Here is a 22,729-nt window from a genome sequence, read left to right as displayed (position 1 = left end):
TTTTAACCCCATCATTTTCAAATCCCTGAATCTCATCAAGTGATGCATTGTATTGCAGTCCTCGTTTAATTTTAACCTCATCTAAAACAAGAATAGCATCTTTTCCCTTTTCACTCATTTTGCTAACTATGTCTTGTAAGTTTTCTAGCAAGTCGGGATTAAATCCCGGGGTCAAATTTTTAAACAGCGCCCATCGAGATATACTTTTTTTTGAAGGAAGTCTCAAATTTAGGACGTCCCGTAAGTAATCGTATGTTCTAGACGAATAAAAGTTTATATTTTGAGTGACTGTCCTTTCTGCACTGTTATAAAATCGCGAATTTTTTAGAAGCATTTTGCATAGAATTTTCGCTTCGTCAGAAACATGGGTCATATTTGTTATTGCTGTGCAAACATTTTTAGATATTTTCGGTTTCCGAAATCTTAAAGACATTCCTTGTCTTCTTGAGGCCCTTTTTAAAAGAAAAACCCTACTTTTTAACTTTTCTAAACTTTCCTGTGACTTCTTTAGATCAAGCATCATCTTATAATATTTGTTTCTGTAATATGCCTCATTTTGTTCTCTTTTTAAGCAATTAGAACAAAATGGCAAGCTCTCCGAAGCATTAAAATCTATTAAGCTAGTGTGACTGTCTAGGTCTTTCCATAATTGATTTTTGCGATCATCTTTGAAACTTAATAAATTGGCTGTGTTTATATCTTCGGCACATTCATATTGAGAAACGACGGCGGAATGTGTTTCGGAGTACGGAAAATCTAATTCTATTGGGATATTGGGTTCTAATATATTCTCTACAATATTCTCCTGCTCATTAAGGTCAGTGGCAGCCGAATGCAACAAAGTGTTTTCGGACAAGTGTAATGTGGGAATTGCATTCCTTTTTAACTTAGCTTTGCCAAAATATTTGTGTTCAAAATGCCGGTCACATATTTTAGCCTTGTTTCGCGGCAAATTCGAGTCCAAATTACACAATTTAACCCACTTGTTAAAATAAAATTCTTTTGAAGGAAACGAAAATAATCTCACTGGGAAGTTTGGTGAACTTTTCCTGTAACTCCTTCCACATGATGGGATGATGCACTTAGCACCGTTCTTTTTCCACACTTTTCTATTAGTTTTGGGTTTAACACGCACAGATTCAAAAGTTTCATTAACACTTTTTGGCTCAGCCATAGTCTTTGTTAATATTAAAAAATGTTATGAATTTTTGCACGTAGATAATAGTTGAAAAAACACTGAAAATCACTCGATAGCACCGCTCGATTCCGAAGTTTACTGTCAACTAAACCAGTGTCTGTCCGGGAAAATGTCAGGAAGTCTAATTTTTAGCAGTTTTTTTAAACCGTTTTTTGGATTTCCCAGATTTTATGGCATTTAACGGGCTAAATTTACAAAAAAATTTATGAAGGTGCAGGTGGTCATAAAATTAGTTAAGTGATCAGTCACTTGACCTAAATATGCAGGTGCAGGTGTTTGCCAAAAGTTGACCCTTTCGGCCCAACGGGCTGCTGCAGGTAATAAGGGGTCAACATTCATTCATCAATTCAAGCCCTAAATCATAAAAAGAAGGGCGCGCGACAGAAGCGTGCCAATAATGATATTTTTAAATTTTGCGCCCATGATCAGCCCATTCACACACATTTGTGTCTCTGTGTGTGTGTGTAGAGCTCGAAATTCAGAAGTCCAAAAATATTGTCAAATTTGCATCGGACAGGCAGGCAGGGACCAACAGGCACACATGCGCATAAATGCTTCTATTCATATACAAAATATGTTAGTATGCGTGAATAGCAAGTCCAAAAACTTTAAAATGCACACATGCCAACGCTTAGGTACCCTTTCGAAGAAGAACGAGCTAAAATGAAAGAATTTTGCATCGACTTGGCAAACCCTTTCATTATTTCATATTACCCGTCCCCTCAAAAGGGAAGAAATGCCACCGACTTTTGACAAAAATTGAATTTGTGGGCATTTTCGCTTGTGCGGCCACATGCACACACAAACATTTAAACGGTACCTAGACATAAAGAGAGCATCGAGAGCACTGAGAGTAAGTGCGAGCGAGATAAAAATAAGCAGCGATGCCGTTCTATCGCACAAATCATATGGAAGAGAGTAAGCCAAAGCAGTTTCCTGTAGTGGGAGCGAGATAAAAAACAGCGATGCCGTTCTATCGCACAAATCATATGGAAGAGAGTAAGCCAAAGGAGTTTTCTGTAGTGTGAGCGATCAAAAGATGTCATATGTATATCTTACTCGCTCGTTGGACCAGATGCAAACCAATTTTTGGAGACCACCTATTTTGTTCTGCATGTCCGGTCTATATGTTATTTGGTTAGTGATGTAACTCAAAATGTAAGCAAAAAGAAAAAAATAGGTGGCAATGTCTATTTAACATTGTTTTAAAAATAAACAAGGTGGCAACATTTGCGCATGTTTGTACACATTTCAAAACGAATTCTCGAGAAGTAGACGCGTTTTTGTCGATGCAGGCCCAATTATGCACTTTGCTACAACAGAGGCAGAGGGCAAGAGCAGCAGCCTCATTGGCATCAGCAGACCTACAAAAGCAAAAACCATGTTCAAAAAGCCAAGCAGAGTCAAGTGCTACATCAGGAAATGGCTGCATTAAAAAATAGGATAGTCCAGCAACAGCAGCAGATGAAAGCCATGCAGGCGCGTATAAAAAATATGGAAGAGAATATATGTAAGTCGCCTGACTGCCATCATAACCGATGCTTCAACCGTGTCCCCAGAAGCCGTCAATTCCGAGCCGTTTAAGTTTTGGAATGGAACATCAGGAGCATATGATTTGCATTAAAATAAAATCATTAAAAATAAAATTAAAAAAAAACAGTACTTCGCCATATTTCTAGACATAATGTAATGTATACATATATATGTACATACATACATAAGAGCGCCGTTATTTTAGGCCCTGCCAACTTATGAGAATGCTAACCTAAGACAACATAAACACAACATATTGTAACGTGAAAGTGTGGTGAAATATCGGTAACCATTTTTGATCATGGCGCTGAAATAATCCGTTAATTTTTAAACAAAGTTATTTTAATTTCCATTTCAACAGGTGGTGCACGAGAAAGGTCTTCGGCGCAACAAAGTTAATAGATTAATAATTTTATAGAATAATTTTATATTTCTGGGTCACTGCCCTTGCTAACAGTTTTACTATTTTTTCTACAGTACTTGGTATTGGGTATCTTCTCATGTGGATTCATATCCGCCATTTATGAATCTAGGGTAGTAAAGCACGTTAAAAGCAGCATCTATATGTCAAATTTAATTATCTGTTTCAAGCGGAAGATTTAGAATTAATTATTAACTTCATATCTGAAGCTTTGCATAGAAGTAAAGCGCCACCTATTGATTCATTTCAGAGATTACTCAACTCGCGCTTCGCGCTTGCTTTCGCAACCGCGAGTGCTGTTCATATATTTCAACTTTTGTCAGATATCGTTGAGTGGGTTTTTAGCAAAGAACAATACCATATATTTAAAGACCACATAATTATATGAACAAATAGATGAGTTACTTGCAAAATGCGTTATCAGGCGTTTGTCTACTTTGCAAATTTCTAGATTTACAGTAGTCATGCATCCTCAGACGAGTACAATTAAATAGTATTGGGTACTTTAGAAGTTCGGCGGGCATATGAATTGTATTTATTTTGTCCAAACAGTAATTGCCTAAAAAATACCAAGATAGCATATTTTGTTTTGCGGTATTTTTCAATTTGCTGGATGGGGTCATATTTGGTTTGTTTTCGAACTTGTTGTTGTTTTGACGCCGAAGAATCAGCACGTCGGGACGCGGTTGTTATAAAAAATTAATTAATTACGAGAAAAAGTGTGTGCACAGGCGACAAAACGCAAGATAAGAGCCCATTAAGCATTATCTAAGCATGGAGAGTAAGCACAACCCCGAGATTAGATAGAAAGCAAATCTAAATAAAGTCTGTAAAAAAAGCTGCAACTGAAGCCATCACAGTCGCCGCGTGCAAAAAAAGAAAATAAAAAATTACAAAGAAGAAGAAGAAGAGCAGAGAAGCAAAGTGCCAGGTGCCAGCGTCCGCATCGTTTGTTTGTCTCTCGTGTGTCTGCGCTTCGTGTCGTCTGTGTGTGTGTGTTTGTATGAGAGTGTTTGATAGTGGAAGCCTTTGCGTGTATGTGTGTGTGTGTGAGCTCTTGTTGTAAGTGCACCTGCCTGCCTTGGAGAACTTACACCCCGCGCCCGCAATAGCGCAGACGAGACTGCAACATCAACAAGAAATTTCGCTGACCAGCGCCGCGCGTGTGTGTGTGTGTGTTTGTGCGTGAAAATGTCATTGTCAGTGGCGACGCTGACGTCGCAGTTAAATAAAGATAAAAGATAAAAATAAAATAAAAGTGAATCAAAATCAAAGACGTTGCCGTCAGTGCATGTGTATAAGAGAGCAGAGAGCGTAGCTTTGATCCGTCTAACTGTTGTTACAGTCAACGTCGTTGCAGCAGCCGCAGCAGCCGCAGCAGCAGCAAACACAGTTGCCACTCAATTTAACGTCCAGATACAACAATTTTGTTCCTGCTGAAAGAGGTAAGTGGATGTTCCGTTAATTGGCACATTTCTGACACAGTTTTTGTCAATCAATGAACGGCATTTTGGGGTTGAAATTCCTTTGGATGCTGCGGATGATGTATCGAAATTTCTCAAGCCTAACAAGAGGCTGTTTGGGGGCGACAGCGTCTGTTGGGGGTGGTTTTTGTTATTGCGCGCTCAGCTGATGTATGTATGTATGTGCGTATGTACGCACACGCATACGCATCTACGTCCACATGTATGAAGGTAAGCTTGCTTACGTAAATGTACGGAAATACATACATACATACACACACACATACGTGTGTGGCTTTGAGTGCGGGCTCCGTGCTTTGAAGGCCATTGGCGGCATTTATTTCTGCGCAAGCAACAACCGTTAGACGAGGCTTTAAATTAACCGAACCCCCTGCCCCCGCATGTAAATCTTCAGCTTAAGAGCTTGCAAATCAATATTTTTATTTAAACTAAAAAATCTTTAAAACTTCCATGAACTTGACCCAAAGCAAAGCACTTGAACAAGTTGCACAATTTTACGCGCCACACAATTAAATGTCTGTGTTCACACGATATATTTCTGTGCAAATCATGGACTTAAGAGCTCCTCTGCTCATTAATCACAATGCTTAATTTTTAGTTTTTGTATATTAAGTTTTTAATGAGCTGCCAGCTGTCGGAGACAGTCAGTTTATGGCTTTAAAAATAGACGTATAGAGTAGACAGTAGACGGTTTTTTCTAATACACAATAACTGATGACCTGAGCATAATTTCTTATTTTATATATTTAACTCTTATAAGAAACCAGTTTCTTGCGGCTTAGCTTACAAAAGATATTCAGAGCAAGATTCTAGTTTTTTTTGTATTACTTTACTTTTTCATTTAACATTTAATCTCAATTAATATAATATTACACACTATTAACATTTTCCATGATTTCCAACACTGTCAAATGTCTACAACTTGATCTGAGAGCATAAAAAGGGCATAAAAAGTGTGAAAGAGCAGCGCATTTTGCTCGTGACAGGTGAATTGTGCTGTGATTTTTGTTCTCCTCTTTGCCCTTTTCGTCTTTTCATTTTATTCTTCTCTTTCGCTGTGCACAGATTTCGTTTTCATTCGTTCTCTTCGCGGCATTTGGTTTGTTTACTTTACAATTCCCTTGCAAAGAGTCGCATTGTTTAGTCGACTGCGTAGATTTATTCTGACCCCATTAGGTATTTATATATTTCGATCGAAATACAGACTAAGAAGAAGAAGTGTTTAGTTGGTTTATACCAATTTAAGACCTGGCCGAGTCTGATTAACCATCTCTCCATGGCGACTGTTCATCTGTCGTATGTTAATAAGGGTATTTAAGCTTCGTTATCCGGCAGGAATTGATTATTTCTCACCAGCTACCTGGCTCTTAGTCGGGTTTCTTTCCCGCCTGCCTCTATTTGCCGACAGACACTAAGAATTTTACCTGTTGAAGCACCTGTAACGATTCTGAACGTTCTGTCCGAACTCAACCTATTTGCTCTCATCTTGCATTTAAATTATCGATAATCGAATCATTATTTTGTCTTCTTTTTATTCTGCTCTTTTTAATTGTTAGTTAAACATTCCTGTTTACGAGAGAGCATATCCTTTCTAAAAATATATTGAAATTGATTTCCAATTCTGCGATATACACAATTTAATTAGGCAATCAATAAGCAAAATTAAAAGAAGTGTTAAAAGCAAATGTGAATTAAACTATTTTAATGCTAAATGCGAGATATTTAAAATGTTATCGTAAAAATTTAACATTTATATACACAATTTTGTAAAATTCAAGACGATAATAGTTTTTCTACTTCCTCCATAACTTGTACCTATTGAAATGGTACTTGATGAGACCGGTTGGTTATTCTTAAATCACGTTCGACTCGCTTTCATACCAACAAGTCTTTAAAATCCCATTCTAATTACACAGCCGCGGCATGCTTATCAAAGGTAACCAATAGGACGCGGAAAGGAAAGGAAGTTCTTCAAGTTAAGTCATTTAGATGCCATGATTAAACGACAAATATATGAGATGTTGGGATGGGGGGCCTGACAGTATTAAATATGGTTTTGTGCGATTCCCACGATTTCTAAAAGAGAAGCGACTTCAAAAGTTGCAGTTGCTGCAGCTAGAGAAATTCTTAAGCTGCAACCGACATATAACCGAATAAGAGAGAAAATACGTCTTTAGCTTCAGGAGTGTTGTAAAACGCGAGACACATATTTGTGGTTCCGGATAGCATTACGTGATTGCACGAACAATAACAATAGTTTTGAAATATGAAAGTTAAAAGGGCTTTAAATACTTGAACTATCTTAACATTAATATATAATATTATATTGTATTAAATGGTTAATTCTAATAAGATTAGGTCAACATTTTCCATCTCATTAAAGGTATATTCTTTCCTAATAAGTGAGATTACTTGACTCGAGAGCGCTTGTAAATCTATTCTTATACAAGTTCGATGTATGTAAATATTATTTTCAAATTGGATCTCTCAAATTTAGAAGTTTCGAACTAGGAAACGATATTTATCAATTTTGGAGAAATTTTTATGACGAGTTTAAAGATACGAATAGACAATGGGATAAGAAGCTTGCCTCGGTCTGTTATGCACTTGCACAAAACCAATATACGCCCTCTTGTCTATTTTCAAAACAACGTAAAAAGCATCTATAAATAGTACGAAAACTGTTAGCCTTAAGTAAAAAGGCAGTGCAAAAACCTATGCAAAATCCCAGTCAGAAAATAAAGTATGCAAGTTGTGAATGTGGGGGAATGTCAGAAATGAAAGGATCTACAAACTGAATGATAGAAGCTATGCACACTCTGCTCTCCAGGGATTTCGCTCTCTTTCTGTAAATTTGCAAAGTGCGCTGCAGAGCCATAAACCTGCCACAGCTCGGAAGTGGCAGAGTAGTTGCCTCTGCTGTTGTCTACGTGCAACAAGGTGCAACATTTTTGCTCGGCTTCACTTGCCAGTCTCCTCTATCGCTATCCCAGCTTCTTGGCCCTTCAATGAATACATTTGGGCTGAATTTCCTTCTTTACTGCTGCAACTCACTCGACACTCGCATTGTGTCTGCCTTTTACTGTCGCTGCTGCGGCTACTGTTGCTGTTGCTTCTGAGCCTTCTTCTTGTCTTTTACTCATTGAGTATGACTAAGCGAGGGTTGCCACAGATATCTTGATTTGCCCATAAGCACAGAGACTCCTGGGCTTGGCTTAAGAGTTATACCTTTTATAAGGTATTGAAAAACAAAACAAAGCCACAATCTGAACCTTAAATGGGGAAATCCGTATTAAATGAAGTCTCACAAAGTTCTTGAAATTTAATGAGTTGATTCATGAGTTAGACTGAGAGGACAAATATATATATATTTATACTTGAAAGACATACAGTATCCAGCCAAAATGGTCAATCATTGTTTATCTATATAATTAAGTCAACTTTTACCAGAGATTGGGCAGTATTTAAGGCTAAGATCCTTTCACAAGGTTACGAGCATCCTCTTACATCGTTGGCCATCTACTTTTATTGATATCGTGAAACTTGGAACTGCTTCAACACAGTCACACACACATCCACATACAGTCTCACACAGATACACATACATTTAGGGACTATGTCTGGAATGCTGCTTAGTCACTCGCCGAAATACACTGTCCCAAAAGGCTAGTATTGTTGTGAAGCTTTACTTACATTTAGCATTTTATTTAGTGTCAATCAAATTTGATTCCAAAAGAAATGTTAATGCTTAAATAGCTTGCAGTCGGGTGCATCTAACTAGTAAATACTCCGCTTATTGTGTAATAACCGTCAAAAATGTGTTCTTGATTCTTCAGTTCGCAATATTTAAAACTGAAACTTTTTTACTGAAAAATCTAGTTCATGATGGAACTACAAAATTTCTTGTGATTGAGTTTTGCATTTCTGAAACTCGAGGTCAAACGAAACGTCTTGAAATAAGAATGTCGACCTTGGCTGCATTTTGAAACAACTTTTACTTGAGTTGAGAACAAGAGTAGAGATTTTTTCTCTGAGTGTATATACATATGCATGAGCTTACGTGCGAGCGGAGTAAATGGCAAACTAGACTCAACGAGGCCTGCTTCTGACTCGTAAATCGCTGACTTCTCCTCTCTTCTGGACGTCTTCCCAGACACATGTTCCCTCTCTTTAAATAAATAAATAATAACAACAACAATTGCTGCGCCCCGTTGGAGTATCTCTTGGGGGCTGGGCTGGTCTTCCGTCTGTCTTGGCATGGCTCCTGTCCACGGCTTTCTTTTCAATTGTTTTCCATGCAACTCTTTCGCGAGATGATTTTTACGCTCTGGATTTATGTGGGAGCCCGAAAGGTTGTTTCTCACAAATGTTATAACAGTAACAAGGTCAAATTTGATACGCCTAACAACTAAAACTACTCGGAAAAGAAACAAGAAAGAACAGCTATCTGCGGATTGCCTAAAATTAAAACTAGGTAAAGACCTGGTAGCAGGTTGCTCATAGAACGATGTGTTCATACAACAAGTTATTCCATGTAGATAGTTCCTATTAGACCTACATGATATATTATTATAATGTTGATATTATTATGATTCATATGTTAGGATGAACCATTAAGTTATTCATATAAAAACCCAGAAAGAGGGAGAGAGATAGAGATAGAGAAAGAGAGAGAGAGAGAGAGAGAGAGAGAGAGAGAAAGAAAGAGAGAGAGAGTACGTAGTAGTCCGATTTTGATAAGATCTTGCTCAGAAGTTAGGAACATTATTTACTTGTTTTTATATTAAAATATTTATGTTTGTATAAAAGGATGTTTTTATACCTTAACAATTACTTAAACAAAAACTAGCTTATATCGAAATACTATCTTAAAGTTTTTTTTAAATCATTTTCTGAAGTCAATCCGAAACCAATATATGTAGAGATAACTTGCAAAGATAGTTTAATGATCATGCAAAAACTATAAGAATGTGTTAAAAGTTATCTTAAAATATTTGTTGCCTATCTATTTACGCATATTTAAAATGAATTAATTACCATTTACTGACTTATTAAATTTAACAATTATAGTATACCTTACTCGTACTTACCTATGATAAGTTTCTATATTGTTTCCATAATTTCCATCTGTCTGCCATTTACAATTACGCTCAGCAGACACCTGAGTATCTTTTTTACCTGGCTAGCAACCTATTCCCAGCTTATTTAGGCACTGTCTTGGGACTGGGCCTGCTGTGAAAATTGTCTGCAGCCGAGTAATTTTTGTTAAAATATTTAACGCTTGGTAATTTGCCAAACGTGCGGTGGACAGCTTTTCAAGTCTTTGCATCGTATGAGAAATAAATTGTTGCGCAGTGTGTCATAAGCCATTATACGGCAAATCGGGATTCCAATTGGACTGCAATTGCCAATTGGCAATTGGCTGTTGCCAAGATTTCTTTTTGTTGCGGCAATGAACTAGTCGGCAATGCTTAAGAGGAAGTGTTTTGTGTATCGGAAGTGTATAAACATTTGTACAATTACTTATAAAGTAAGCTTGTACTTTAATTTCAAACTGACTGTGTCGCAGACAGAGCCTTTCGTCTGACCCATGGCAGGCATTTTGACAAATTAAACTGCTGGGCTTATGAAATTTGTATTTTATATATTTTTCGCCGAATTTCTGTGATGTTTATTACCAAGTTTATTCAAATATATGCAAAATGCGACATGAATCTTTAGTATATGCGGGATAATTGCCAACTTTTTGCAAATATTATTTTTTATTATTTTGCAACAGTTGTGGAGCTTTTCTATATGCTCGGATACTTTATTGTTGCTGGCAAACTGCCAAGCGAAGCGCTAAATAAACCAACACACAATTTCTTATTTATTTGATTATTCACTTGAAGTCATCACCCGGCGTTGTCCGGGTCAAATTAATAATTCAACAATGTAACCGACTTCACGGGGGTTCAATCTCCAAATTTCGTGCACAGTGTGCCAAAGCAAGCGATTTGTTGTGGACTGACAAATGACAATGTTCTAGTTGACAAAATAACCAAATTAAAGATTTTAATTCAAATTGACAAAATAAGCAAATAAAATAATTGAACTATTGTTGTTTTAATTTCATTCTTTTATTCACTACTTTCTGTAATTAACAATATTGATTTTTTCCTCTAAAAAATAAGAAATGTAATAAACAAATATAACAACAACTTTTTCTGAACTTGAACTGTCGACCTGCGGCTTGTTATTGACGTCATCGCGTCATATCTGCAAAAAACACTTCTATGGCTGCATTGTTGTTGACGATTTTTGTACAGCCTGTGACCAGCGTTTTCCACCCGCTTGGAGGCTTAACTTTTCACAATTCCGTCTTAGTGCTTATATTCGACCCAAAGGAAAGCATTAGAACAAATTTCAGTTTTTTAGCTCTTACGGCCTGATCTGTCCATTTATCAGCAGCTAGTCAGTTAGTCAGGACGAACTATTTTATAAAGACAAATACAAATATTGTTAGATGATCTTTACGAAGAAAGGTTATTAAAATACTTTTTCAAGAAATGCACTTGAAACTCTCAAATTTTCGCTGATTTGAATGTCAATTTTTGATTGAAAGTAGTCAAGACTAGGATAAATAGTTAACTAGTTCATTATAATTCCATTATTTTGATCTATTGCTTGCATAGATTATAAAGCGTCAAACCAGCTTATTAATAGCAAAGAATGCCATGACTTTAGGCTCAGTCATTGCAAACTGGAGACCTTGCTAAAAATCTATATGATACGAGGTTCAATAACTAAGCTCGTGCACTTTTAAATTGGTCAAAACTGATGAATTTGGCAGCTCCGCAAGAATTGACATATTTGGCTGAAATTCCTCTTTAAAAGACAAAATCATGTAATCCTTTTAGTTTAATACAGATAGAAGGAGCTTTGCATTAAGCGCCCCACACTTGACACCAGGTTTCAAAAGTACCAGAAGTCTTCTCTAAACTAAAGCACTTTGTGTGGAGTACAATTTTCTGAAAAAATGATGCTACTCTCAAAATGTATTCTTCATATATTTTATCTCTCCGACTCTTATATAACGCTGTGTATTGACTCAAAAGAGTAAAAAATCGCACGAGTCGTGATAAATTGCACAATTGTTCACTTCGTCAAAGCCAAATAACCTCAATTATTGTGACTGATTGTTATGGCCCTCCAAAATCTTTAACATTTTTAAGGTGGGTACAAATATTGATTCCTATTCATGGTTTATTGCCGATTTTGCGTTTTGTCGTTTGCCGTACGATATTTTTTTCTCTATATTTTAAACGCTTTTCGCCTAATTAGATGTTTTTTTTTTGTTTGTTTGCCTCACGTGCGTCATTGATTTTTTGCTACGCTCGAGGTCTTAATACCCTGTACCAATTGGGAATGTGCATAATGATTTTAAGAAAAATGTCTCTACAACTCTATAAAGTATATATATATATTCTTGATCAACTTTAATAGCCGAGTCGATCTAGCTATATCAAAGAACTTGTGGGTTAAGGTCTTTAATTTATGCTGTAAGTCCTTTTATTGTACGAGCAGTTCGATCGATAAATCGATAATTAACGATTTTCAGATTTAGTTTTTTGAGCATATATACTTTCGAAAGCTTCGAATTTGGTGTGCACGTTCTCATTTATTATTTACACACTCAGTATATTTCCCTGTAAGTATTACAAATTTGGAATATATGTGTTAAAGCGGTTAGTTGAAGCTAGTTACAGGCTATCTCCTATTCGGGTATTATTGACTAGAGCACTTTACTTATTTTTTGCGTTTTTGCTTCTGTTTTGTTCTTTATAAATCAATCTGGACAGTCTGTTTTGCTAGACGAACACACCTCAAAACGAACTAAGGAAAACGATATGTTTTAGTGTTCTAGACTATAATATACCCCGCTTCCAATATTAAGTACCCAAACATACATCTATGTAAGTTTGAAAAGCAGCAAAAAATACATATATGAAGCTATTAAATTTTCTTTATTTTTTATTTTTCAACATGATCTGATTGAGCAAAAGTACAAATATGTCGAAGGAAAACTTCGTCCTAGCAATTTGCATTCTCAAAATTTATGTAGGGGGAAAACTGCATTAAAAAAGTTCTTAAACAAACTTGATAATAATTAAAAATAATTATTCAATTTGTGTTTGTTACGTCCTTCTTATCGTTTCGTTTTTATTCGCTTTGAAAGCTTTAAATTGTTTATGTTTTTAAATTAGTTATTGCAGTAATAGAAAGGATTATAACAGGCATATACATAAAATTAAAATCTAACATAACATATAAATCTACATATTTACATGAATTTCGACCAAAAATAATGTTCCCAGATTTAGATGCAAAATGGATTTATGGATCTATCAAACCATGAACAAAAAGGCAAACTTTATAAAAATTGGTTGAGTTTTGACCGAGTTATGGGGGTGGGAAATTTTGACCTATGCTATATAGGATATTTGAGGGTACATTTTTACATGAATTTCGACTGAGAATCATGTTCCCAGATTTAAATGCCAAATCGATTAAGAAGTCAAACCATGAAGAAAAAGCCAAACTTTATGAAAATCGGTTGAGTTTTGACCGAGTTATAGGGTTGGGAAATTTTGACCTATGTCTATATACGATATTTGAGGATAAATTTTTACATGAGTTTCGACCAAGAGTCATGTTGCCAGATTTAGATGCAAAATTGATCTAGCGGCCAAACCATGAACAAAAAGCCAAACTTTATGAAAATTGGTTGAGTTTTGTCCGAGTTATGGGGTTGGGAAATTTTGACCTAAGTCTATATAGGATATTTGAAGGTAAATTTTTACATGAATTTCGACCAGGAATAATGTTCTGCGATTTATATGCCAGATTGATCTAGATGTCAAACCATGAATAAAAAGTAAACTTATGAAAATTGGTTGAGTTTAGACCGAGTTATGGAGGTGGGAAATTTTACCAAATTACCAATCAGTCAGTCAGTCAGCCAGTCAGTCATTCAGTCAGTTAGTCAGTCAGTGCAAACAATTTATATATAGATATAGTTATATGCTCTTAGTCGCAGAGGGTATTTCATATTCGGCAGCCGGAAAAAACTTTTTGATTGTTTTCAAAAAATATATAAAGGATTGGCTAACGGGAAAGGGTAATTAAATAGAGCCAAATGAATGTCATTCTGAATTAAACTGTGAATGCTACTGAATATGGTAGATCGTACAGATTTCGAACATATTGAACGCTTTTTTCTTTTGTTTTTGCACTGCTGGTTTTGGTGTATTGTCAAATGAATTGGAACCATGAGCCGACTGCTTTTATTCTGCCGCCCTTCCTTTCCAAAATGACTTTTGTTCCATTGTTCACGGTGCTGCTGGGTCTCTAGTTGCCTTGTTTATTGTTCGTTCGTTTTACTGACCCCCAGCAATATAAAAGTAATGTATGTAGTTGGTTTTGTTGTTATGCTAACTCCTGCCTGTCTGTGTCTTTTGCTGTCTAGTTATGTCAATTTAAATTTAACACAATGCAAAATCTCACAAAAAAAAAACATGGTTTGAAGAATATGAGAAGAGCAGAAATGAAAATTGTTCAACTTTGACTCGATGTTGGAGTTTATTGAACTCAAAATGACTTAAAAACTCACAATTTAGCTAAATTGTACTTTTTAAGCTTCAACACGTGCGTCGTTGCCTAATAGATCGTCTAATTAAAGTAGTTTAGTAGCTGGATGAACTAGAATTGCTTTTTTTAAAGTGCGAACTAGACTTTTGAACACTTTTGTTTCTATATTAACTTTTGCATATAACAATATATATAAAGCAAATAAAAAATTGTGTGAAAATGATTTATGTTTGCCCTGAATCCATTGAAAGTGGTAAGCATCGGAAGCATCTCCGACCCCATAAAGTATTTAAATGCTTGATCAGCATCAATAGCCATGTTCGTCTGTCTGTTTCTATAAACGCGTCGATCTCAGAAGTTGTTAGAGCTGAGTACGAGTTTGTTTCCGATATTCCGATATTTCCTGAGCTAGGGACATGTGAAATTTGTAAAAAAAATGTAGCTTCTAAAATAGATTATACAGGTCATGTGTCTTTAACTTGATTGCTATTTTAATGTGTGTAATTTTAATGTGGCTGTAGCTAGTAGTATGTATGGTCGGTTACGAGTTCGAGTTTAATTTTTTTTATTTTAAGTAATTTTTATTGCTGCTGAAGCAAACGAGTTTGTAGCGCAAGCTGCATTTGGTGTTGGTAAAAGTGGGTACAGGGTATCCCCTAGTCGGAAACTCTTGACTAGATTCTATGCTCTAATCCTTAACTACTGCAACATTTTCTTATCAAAAGCTTTTCTCCGTTCTTAGAAGCTTTGCTCATATACTGAAGCAAACATTGCATATAACATCATCACACCTCTTATAACCTCTTATAGCTGATTCAAACGTAAACATTGCGATTAGAATTAATTTATTGCTTCGCTGGCATTGCACTTCAACTAATTTACCCAGGCTGAAGAAGTGTGTGCAAAGTCGCATCAAATTAGCTGATTTGTATAATTAATTGCCGTGCCAGGTCAGAGAATCCGCCCACTCAATTAAAAAGATATTTACATTTTTTCAGAAAAAATCAAACAAAAAAGGAAATGCAAATGAAATTGAAATGCCTTGCTGAAAATGCTACTTCAAACAACACGTGAGTTGTTGGATTTGGCACGCGACGTTTTAGCCAAATCAAAAAGCAATCTCTTCGCACCAGCCCGTAGCTAATTGGCACACCTTTAACCTTAGACTGGGCCGACATGGGCCAATTAGCAGCAATTACAGGAGTACATCGAATGCTTTTACTCCTTCTACAACTTTTACTGATTTGCTGCGCAGATCTCTAATCGCAAACAGTTAGAAAGTCGTTTAGTTTACGGTATATTTATTACCTTAGAAACCTGAAAAACCACACTATGGATACTCTCCGATAGGCCTTTTTATTTTTATTACTGCATTTCGATTTCAAACATATCTGGTTATAATTTTATTTACCTTTCAGCTCATGGCACAAACCGAACCCGTTGCTAATGATAATCGAAATAAACCCATTATAAACCCCCTTTGATATCTCTCGGATATAACTGAAAGTAAATGCTTCTCTGATCGCGACTCGGTTTATAGTTACGCGTTGTAGGCTTTTGCCTGGTCACAGTTTAACATTTGAGGGGCGTTCGCTTCGTCTCATTAGGCGCGACGACAGCAAATTGTTGTAACTTTTACCAGTCCGTGCGGCTTTTGTTGTGTCGCTTTTTTTACAGCTCCGCCGTTGTCGTCGGAGCCGCATTATTGTTTTCACATATTTGTGAGGTGCACACGTTTAGGTGATTTAGCTCGGTGTGTTTTGTTGTTATGCTTAAGTTATGATTAGCGGTTTGTCATTGTCATCGCCGCCGTTTGGAAGCTTGAATCGGAGATCTCTTGTGTTATTTATGCGTTGCCATGATACCAGTACGAGTACGAGTAAAAGCGATTGACCTCCAACGTCTCGCTCCAGAATATTATCGTCAGCACGAGTAAAAAATGGACAAACGTGACGGGCGCTCGGTTCAATTGATTTGACTGGCGACAGGTGACCGCTGACTATTGGGAAAAGTGGCAAAGGGGGCTTCTGCAGACTGTGCTTCTTGTTATGATATGTGCATTGGACTTTCCAATTCGAACCGCTTCACACAACGAGCGAAAGTTTTTTTTTCACAGTTTTCACAGCTTGGCAGATTGTGAATAATTGAGAGGGAGTACGGAGATGAGATACACAAATGGAAAGGAACAGGTCTCGTTAAAACATAAACATTGTGTACGTTCTATTTAAAGATCAAGTTTAAATATAAGATGAGAAACATGCATAAGAATTAATAAGAATTGTTATTAAAAGGAAGTAAACACTCGATTCCGAATTATGATGCAGGTTGTCAGGTAAATGCTTTGCAACTACAACCCGTTCTTTAATATAATCAAAATATCCCCAACGACTTTAAATATATCTGCTGTGGAATTTCGCAATCTTATGTGAAAATCTGACGCAATCGGAAAATCATGTCGCGTTGGCAGCCAGAAACGCGACCATTTGACCAACATAAAAGAAAAAGAAACCCATATCCAACCACTCGAACATTTATACACCGTTGCACACACTCAAACAAATTGTTCAATCCTACTAAAAGTTTGTTGCGTGTCCAATTGGCATTAATTCAATATCTGACAATTTATTTACCAAATACAAAATTATTATTTATACGAGTCGCGTATTCCGACCAAATGTTTTCCGCTTCTTTCAATTACTTTGCCTTCGTCAGAAATTTGTTTGTTATTTTGCATAATTGTTATTTGTTTTTCTTTTCTTCTCCTTTTGGACAATAATGAATTAATGTTGGCCTATTAAATGAGCTACGAAGCAAATATGTTCGCCTCAAAGCTTTAGTGCTCAACAAATAAACAAATATTTTTCGATATTTGCAAAATCTACCCCACCTGGATGACTGGACAATGTATGTCTAAAAAATACTACATATTGTTATGTCTAGGAAATATATTTGTGCCGGGCAATGCCGGGTAATAACCGCTAGATATTAAACGAGTATGTTCTCGCTGATAATGTCGCATAATGTGAAAATTCACCATTAAATTGCCTGACAATGAAAATTCGCTTTGTGCGACTTTGGGGTCATACACAATTCAGCTAATATGATCACGAGCGCCACTTGCAATTGGCTAATGCATTAATAATGAATTTTAGTTGTACTGTTGTGTTGCCTTGCACAGATACGTACCGCAAAATACAAACACATACACACGAGTCTGCCAATCACAAGCATTGCCCGGCAGGTCACAAATATTGTTTGACTACTGAGCGGCAACAAAACGATGTATTTTTTATAGCATTACGAGCTGCGTTACTTTCTAGCCATAAACTGTAAAATCACCATAGAAAGTCAGTCCGGCGGCGCAATGAAATTGTTATACACGGACTGCCCAAACTTGGCGAGGAGGAAGGTCAATTTCGCATATGGCTTCGATGCCGCGATTGGTGTCAAAACATATCGGAGAGGCAAACAGGTTTTTATGTGAAAAGATTGTGGAAGAAAGAAAATAATTAAGAATGTAACTTTTAAATGAAAAACGATTCCCCAGCAGCGTGTGCACACATTTCTTTAATAACTTATACAATGCTCGCGCATAATACCCTTGTGTAAAGCCTGGCAATTGTTTCAGGAAACGACTCCCAACATGTTTAGTTTATTTTATATATATATATATATATATATATATATATATATCATATTCTTAATCAGTATTCGCAGCCGAGTCGGCATAGTCATGTGCGCTCAAACTTGTGCCTCATATTTAATGCTATCATCATGACATACCCTTGAAGGCATCGCTTGAATCGAACTAGGAGCTAATGTAGCTAATTTAAAAATGATTTATTGAAAATTAAATTCTTGTATAGACAGTTTTTTTGCTTTTCAAGATATATGTTTATTACGATGTATTCTCTTTAAGCATGACTCAAATTTGATACTATATCATATAGTAATCTAGCTAGAATCGGTCGTAAACAGAGTTTTTGTATAGAAAGCTTATCCATTTTCTCAAAGTATCCGTTCCAAACTGCAATTATGAGATTATCTGTACCTATTCCATCATATCTGCATGACCGTATCCAATCAGACTAGTATATTGAACCTCTCATATAGGAACAATCGGTTAGAAATAACGTTTTTGCATTAAAAAAACTGCTCAACTACATTAATCAAGGGTATTTTATCTTCGGCGTGCCACTCTTTCTTGTTTATATATGCATTACATACATGCTCCGCAAAGTAAATGTACATGTTTTTATTTTCTTAGTCGAAAACTCTTGACTACAGCGATCTTAATTGTTATTTTTGCATGTACTTATATATGTTATATGTATGTATGTGTTTGCATCGTTCGACTCATTAAGCTCATGATTCATTAACGGAATCCAAAAAAAACCGAACTACATTTTCACATAATTTAATTTTACTCTGTCCGAAGGCAGAAAAAGGGGTATATTAATAATGTGACGGATTTAAATCAAAATAAATACTTTTATTTATGCGAAGTCCTCTTAGATCGACTGAAAAAAACTGGGGTCATACAGTTTTAAGATAATTGCCTAAGGGTTACAGTCCTAGAGGCATTTACCCACTAATCAGGAAGGCCATTTTCATACCCTGTACTTAGTTAAATGGCTTGGAGGGTATACATCGTATACACGACTTCATAAAGTATGTACATTCTTGATCAACAACAAAAGCCGAGAATAATATAGCCATAGCTGTCTGTCTGTCTTCTCGTCTCCATGTACGAATCGATTGCAGAGGCTAGGATCTAGAGTCTACAAATTTGGAATAAGTGTAGATGACAAAGGTGAATGATCTGCCTGTTCACTCAATAATTCTGTCCCGATCTCACAAATAAAACACACTCCTTTTGTCTGTTGTTATAGGGTACAGCGAAGTCGTGTGCGCCCGAATGCAATGATCTATTTACCTGTTGAAACAGATAAGCTGATGAAATGTAAGCCAATAGCATACGTTTTCGATTTCATTATCACATGTACTTGTTGTTGTTGTGACTGCTAATGTTGTGGAATGGAAGCAAAAGTGGGTTAATTTATATTGGCACAGACAGATAAATAGGCAAACGGTGGGAGAATTGCGAAAACATATACAAATTGACAAGCGTTAGAGGGGAGAGATCAGGGGAGATCAGGGGAGTACGAGCGAAGACTCAGAGAATAATGTAAGAGTAAGAAACCATTAATAAATTGGTTGCTGATGTATTGTTTTTATGGCTGTGCAATAAACATTTTGTCATCATAGATTTACAATCTCATGACTTTGTGACTGACATAAACTTATCTATAAATATTTGCAATATTAACTATCTATATTTATGTTGTTTTCCTTTATTATTTTTACAGGTAAACATAATTTAATTATTACACGGCAAAAGGTAAAAGATTAAAATGATAAATAAGCCAGGCTTCTCAATTCCAACTCTAATTCCAATTGGTTACTTATTCACTAAGGTGAATATTAATATCGTAATTATTATTATTATTATTAGTAGGAGTATAACAGTATGGGATATAGTTGTAATAGACATAAGCTTATTTTTAAGGCGAAAGTGAGCTGTGAGACGCGGTTTTGTTAATTTTAACTTTACAGAGGAGCCAAATCCAGTAATACCAAGAAAAGTTTTGGTTATCTGTATAAGTGAGTCGATAAAAGAGATTACAGCTAGAGATATTAAACCTAGAATCTTTCAAGTTACTGACAATTCTACAAAAACCTTTACATGTAAAGTCAGAGTTAAGCTTAATTCAAAGATTTTAAAAGTTAAAGCTATCCAATATAGTGTATCTATTAGCAAACTCCGCTCGACTAAAGCAATTTTATTTATTAGATACCTTCCGCACAGAAGCAGCTTGCTGTAAGGAGCTTACAAGGGGTGGCATGGTGATAGACAGTCTCAGTCTTGGCAGCCAGACATGCAACTTCATAAATGCGAACAACACCCATAAAATGGGGTTGCTATTTGGAGCAGATCCCAGAACAGACATTTTGGAAAAGCCGCTCCCTAATACATCCAGAGTTGTAAGTGCCTCGCCGCGCCCATTTGTTGTTAGACCCTATTCCCATTTTCTGGCATGGTCGATAGTTTCATGTCCGACTCCGGACGCAAATGCGTTTTGACTATGAACGCGACACTAAAACAATTTAACTTATTTACGCTTCTTTTTGTCGTCGTTTCTATACGCCATACTCTTTAATATGTGTAATCAAAAGGGCATAAACAATTTATCTGTCTGTTTGCATAAGCGAGTCGATCTCAGAGACTATAATGAAATGGAACCAAATTTGATTATTTGTTAATTTGGAAATGGAATGGAAGAAGACTATAGTTTTGTTTAACTCTCTTTTAGGCTATGTGGTTGGTTCTATGCCAGAACAGGTTTTGGTCTCCAAGGTTACGAATTTTTATTTGTTATCGTATAATAATACTGGCTGGTATTTTCCGGCTTTGCCAGGTCGAACTTTTTTGCTTCAAATTTTAGAGAACAGTTCCCTATTGTAGAAAATTTAAATATATCCGTACTATCTTGAACTGTACGTACAAAGTAATACTTTACATAAATATTTGAAAATGAATTTTACGAACCCAAAATGAAAATCAAAATATTTAAACTAACATAGAAATCATAAAAAAAAAACCATTCAAAATGAGTGAGAAGCCAAAAGTTCACTCACTAAATCTTTGATTCACATTTCCACCAAAGAATAATTTGAACAAAGATCTTTGTTTAATCCAAAATTTGAACAAAGATCTTTGTTTAATCCACGAATATTTCACATTTGCGGGAGGAATGTTTCAAATCCCTTCACGACAAGGAGTTTTATATGTAGAGATAGCTCTCTAGGTAGATGCTAGATAATCCGAACATCGAATATATACATACCTTTCGCGAGCATTTCACGTGTATAATGAACGAAAATGACCTGTTATTTATCCTACAAAAGTTTTAGGGCCCGTAGCACATTAATAAAGCAGCCGGTTTACCATTGTGTAGCCCATTCTTGTACAATGATAAAAATAGAGTATATCGTAAATAGAGTATGGTGCAGTCGGTGCGACTGTCACTATCTTACATGTTAATTGTTATTGCGGTATTTCTTGGATGTCGTGAACACACATACCCCCCTCCCCCCTAACTATCTTTGTTGCCGATATCTTTTGTGGCCAATTTGACAAAAGCTCAATTTCGTCTGCCTTCTTTACCCATTGCTTATATTGGTTAAACTGAGTATGTAACTGGCAGAATGAGACATTAACAACCCTTAAAGTAGGAGTGCTCTAGCCGAGAGTGCCCGACTTGGAAATACCCTGTAAACAGCTCTGAGCTGGTCTTACATACGTTCGAGCTGCTTTTCCCTTAGCCTCACTTTGAAAAATGCGTTTTTAAATCATTTTTATTATTATAGCCAAATTATTGTAAAATGTTGAGGTCTTGAATATGGCATTCATGTGTGCGTAACCAAGGCGGAAGACTATATTTCTTATGGGATATGAGTTCGAGTATATAAAGACTCATGGCAATGACTTTTAAAAGTGAGTAATATGCAAATTTTGTGCTTTAATCAAACAGATTAACCTCAAATATAGTACTTAGTTTAGTTGTAGATGGACTTTCATTTGTCACTGATTAAATTGCAAAGATAGTTTTAATGTCTGATATGTATGTTGAGTTCTTTTGAGTAGTTATTGTAAGGGTATATTTGAACGTTGTCTGTCCCTCTTTCCAGTTCTTGTTTGGTGTTTCCTTTGTTGCTGCCATCAGGCAGCTTTTCAGACAAGTTAATGACTCAATTTTTGCATGAATTCTGTTGGCTGTCATTAATTTATTCCCGCTTCCTGGACTCAACTTTCTTCTTTTACCGTTTTGCCCATCGAATCATTAAAATTTTTTTTTTGTATAAAAACGCAAATACAAGCAAAACCAGCCAACTGGCAACGACTTTAGTTTTTGTTTTGCTTTATTTTCTTACTGTTTGCTATTTTTGACATTTTTTGTTAACTTCTGCGTGCAAATTGAAAGAACGCGATTTATGTATATTTGTTTTGTAGTTTTTCGCTTTATGCTAAGACTCGTGAGTAAGTCAAAAACTGTGGATATGAAGCTGAAAGCTGTGTGTCGAGCGCTTAACTTGTGCACACGCCTAGAAACGAGGTTAAATAGCAAAGAAGTTCTTTTTTGAGTGCCAATTGCACAACTGACTGTGACATTTAATTTTGCGGCTTTTCGAAATTGACGCTTTCACTTTACGCACATTAATGATGAAATTCATTATAAATTTTGTATAAATTGTGTGACAAAACAATTGTGTTGTTAATTTTCAGCTATTGTTCATTAATTTAAATAACTTTTGTTTAATCGAAGCTTATTGTTTATTCGTAGTACTGTTTAGCCAATCTTCTATCCACTCTAATCCCCCGCTGGTAAAATACCATTAAGT

General features: G+C 35.9%; 1 protein-coding gene across 2 annotated transcripts in view; it reads left to right on the top strand.

Annotated features, from left to right (window-relative positions):
* The first annotated feature begins 3,802 nt into the window (after positions 1-3,802).
* Wdr62 (WD repeat domain 62) overlaps positions 3,803-22,729 on the top strand; it is a 70,135-nt gene continuing 51,208 nt past the window's right edge. For both annotated transcript variants that reach the window (XM_064679203.1, XM_064679200.1), the window contains exon 1: positions 3,803-4,597. The gene's annotated coding sequence lies outside the window, so the exon portion shown is untranslated. The remainder of the gene's footprint in view (positions 4,598-22,729) is intronic.

Source organism: Drosophila montana, unplaced genomic scaffold (genome assembly GCF_035044405.1).
Source record: "Drosophila montana isolate Dmon_TW-CO22-7 unplaced genomic scaffold, ASM3504440v1 contig_1_1, whole genome shotgun sequence".
In the NCBI taxonomy this organism is placed as follows: domain Eukaryota; kingdom Metazoa; phylum Arthropoda; class Insecta; order Diptera; family Drosophilidae; genus Drosophila; species Drosophila montana.
This window is presented reverse-complemented; position numbering and strand designations above follow the sequence as displayed.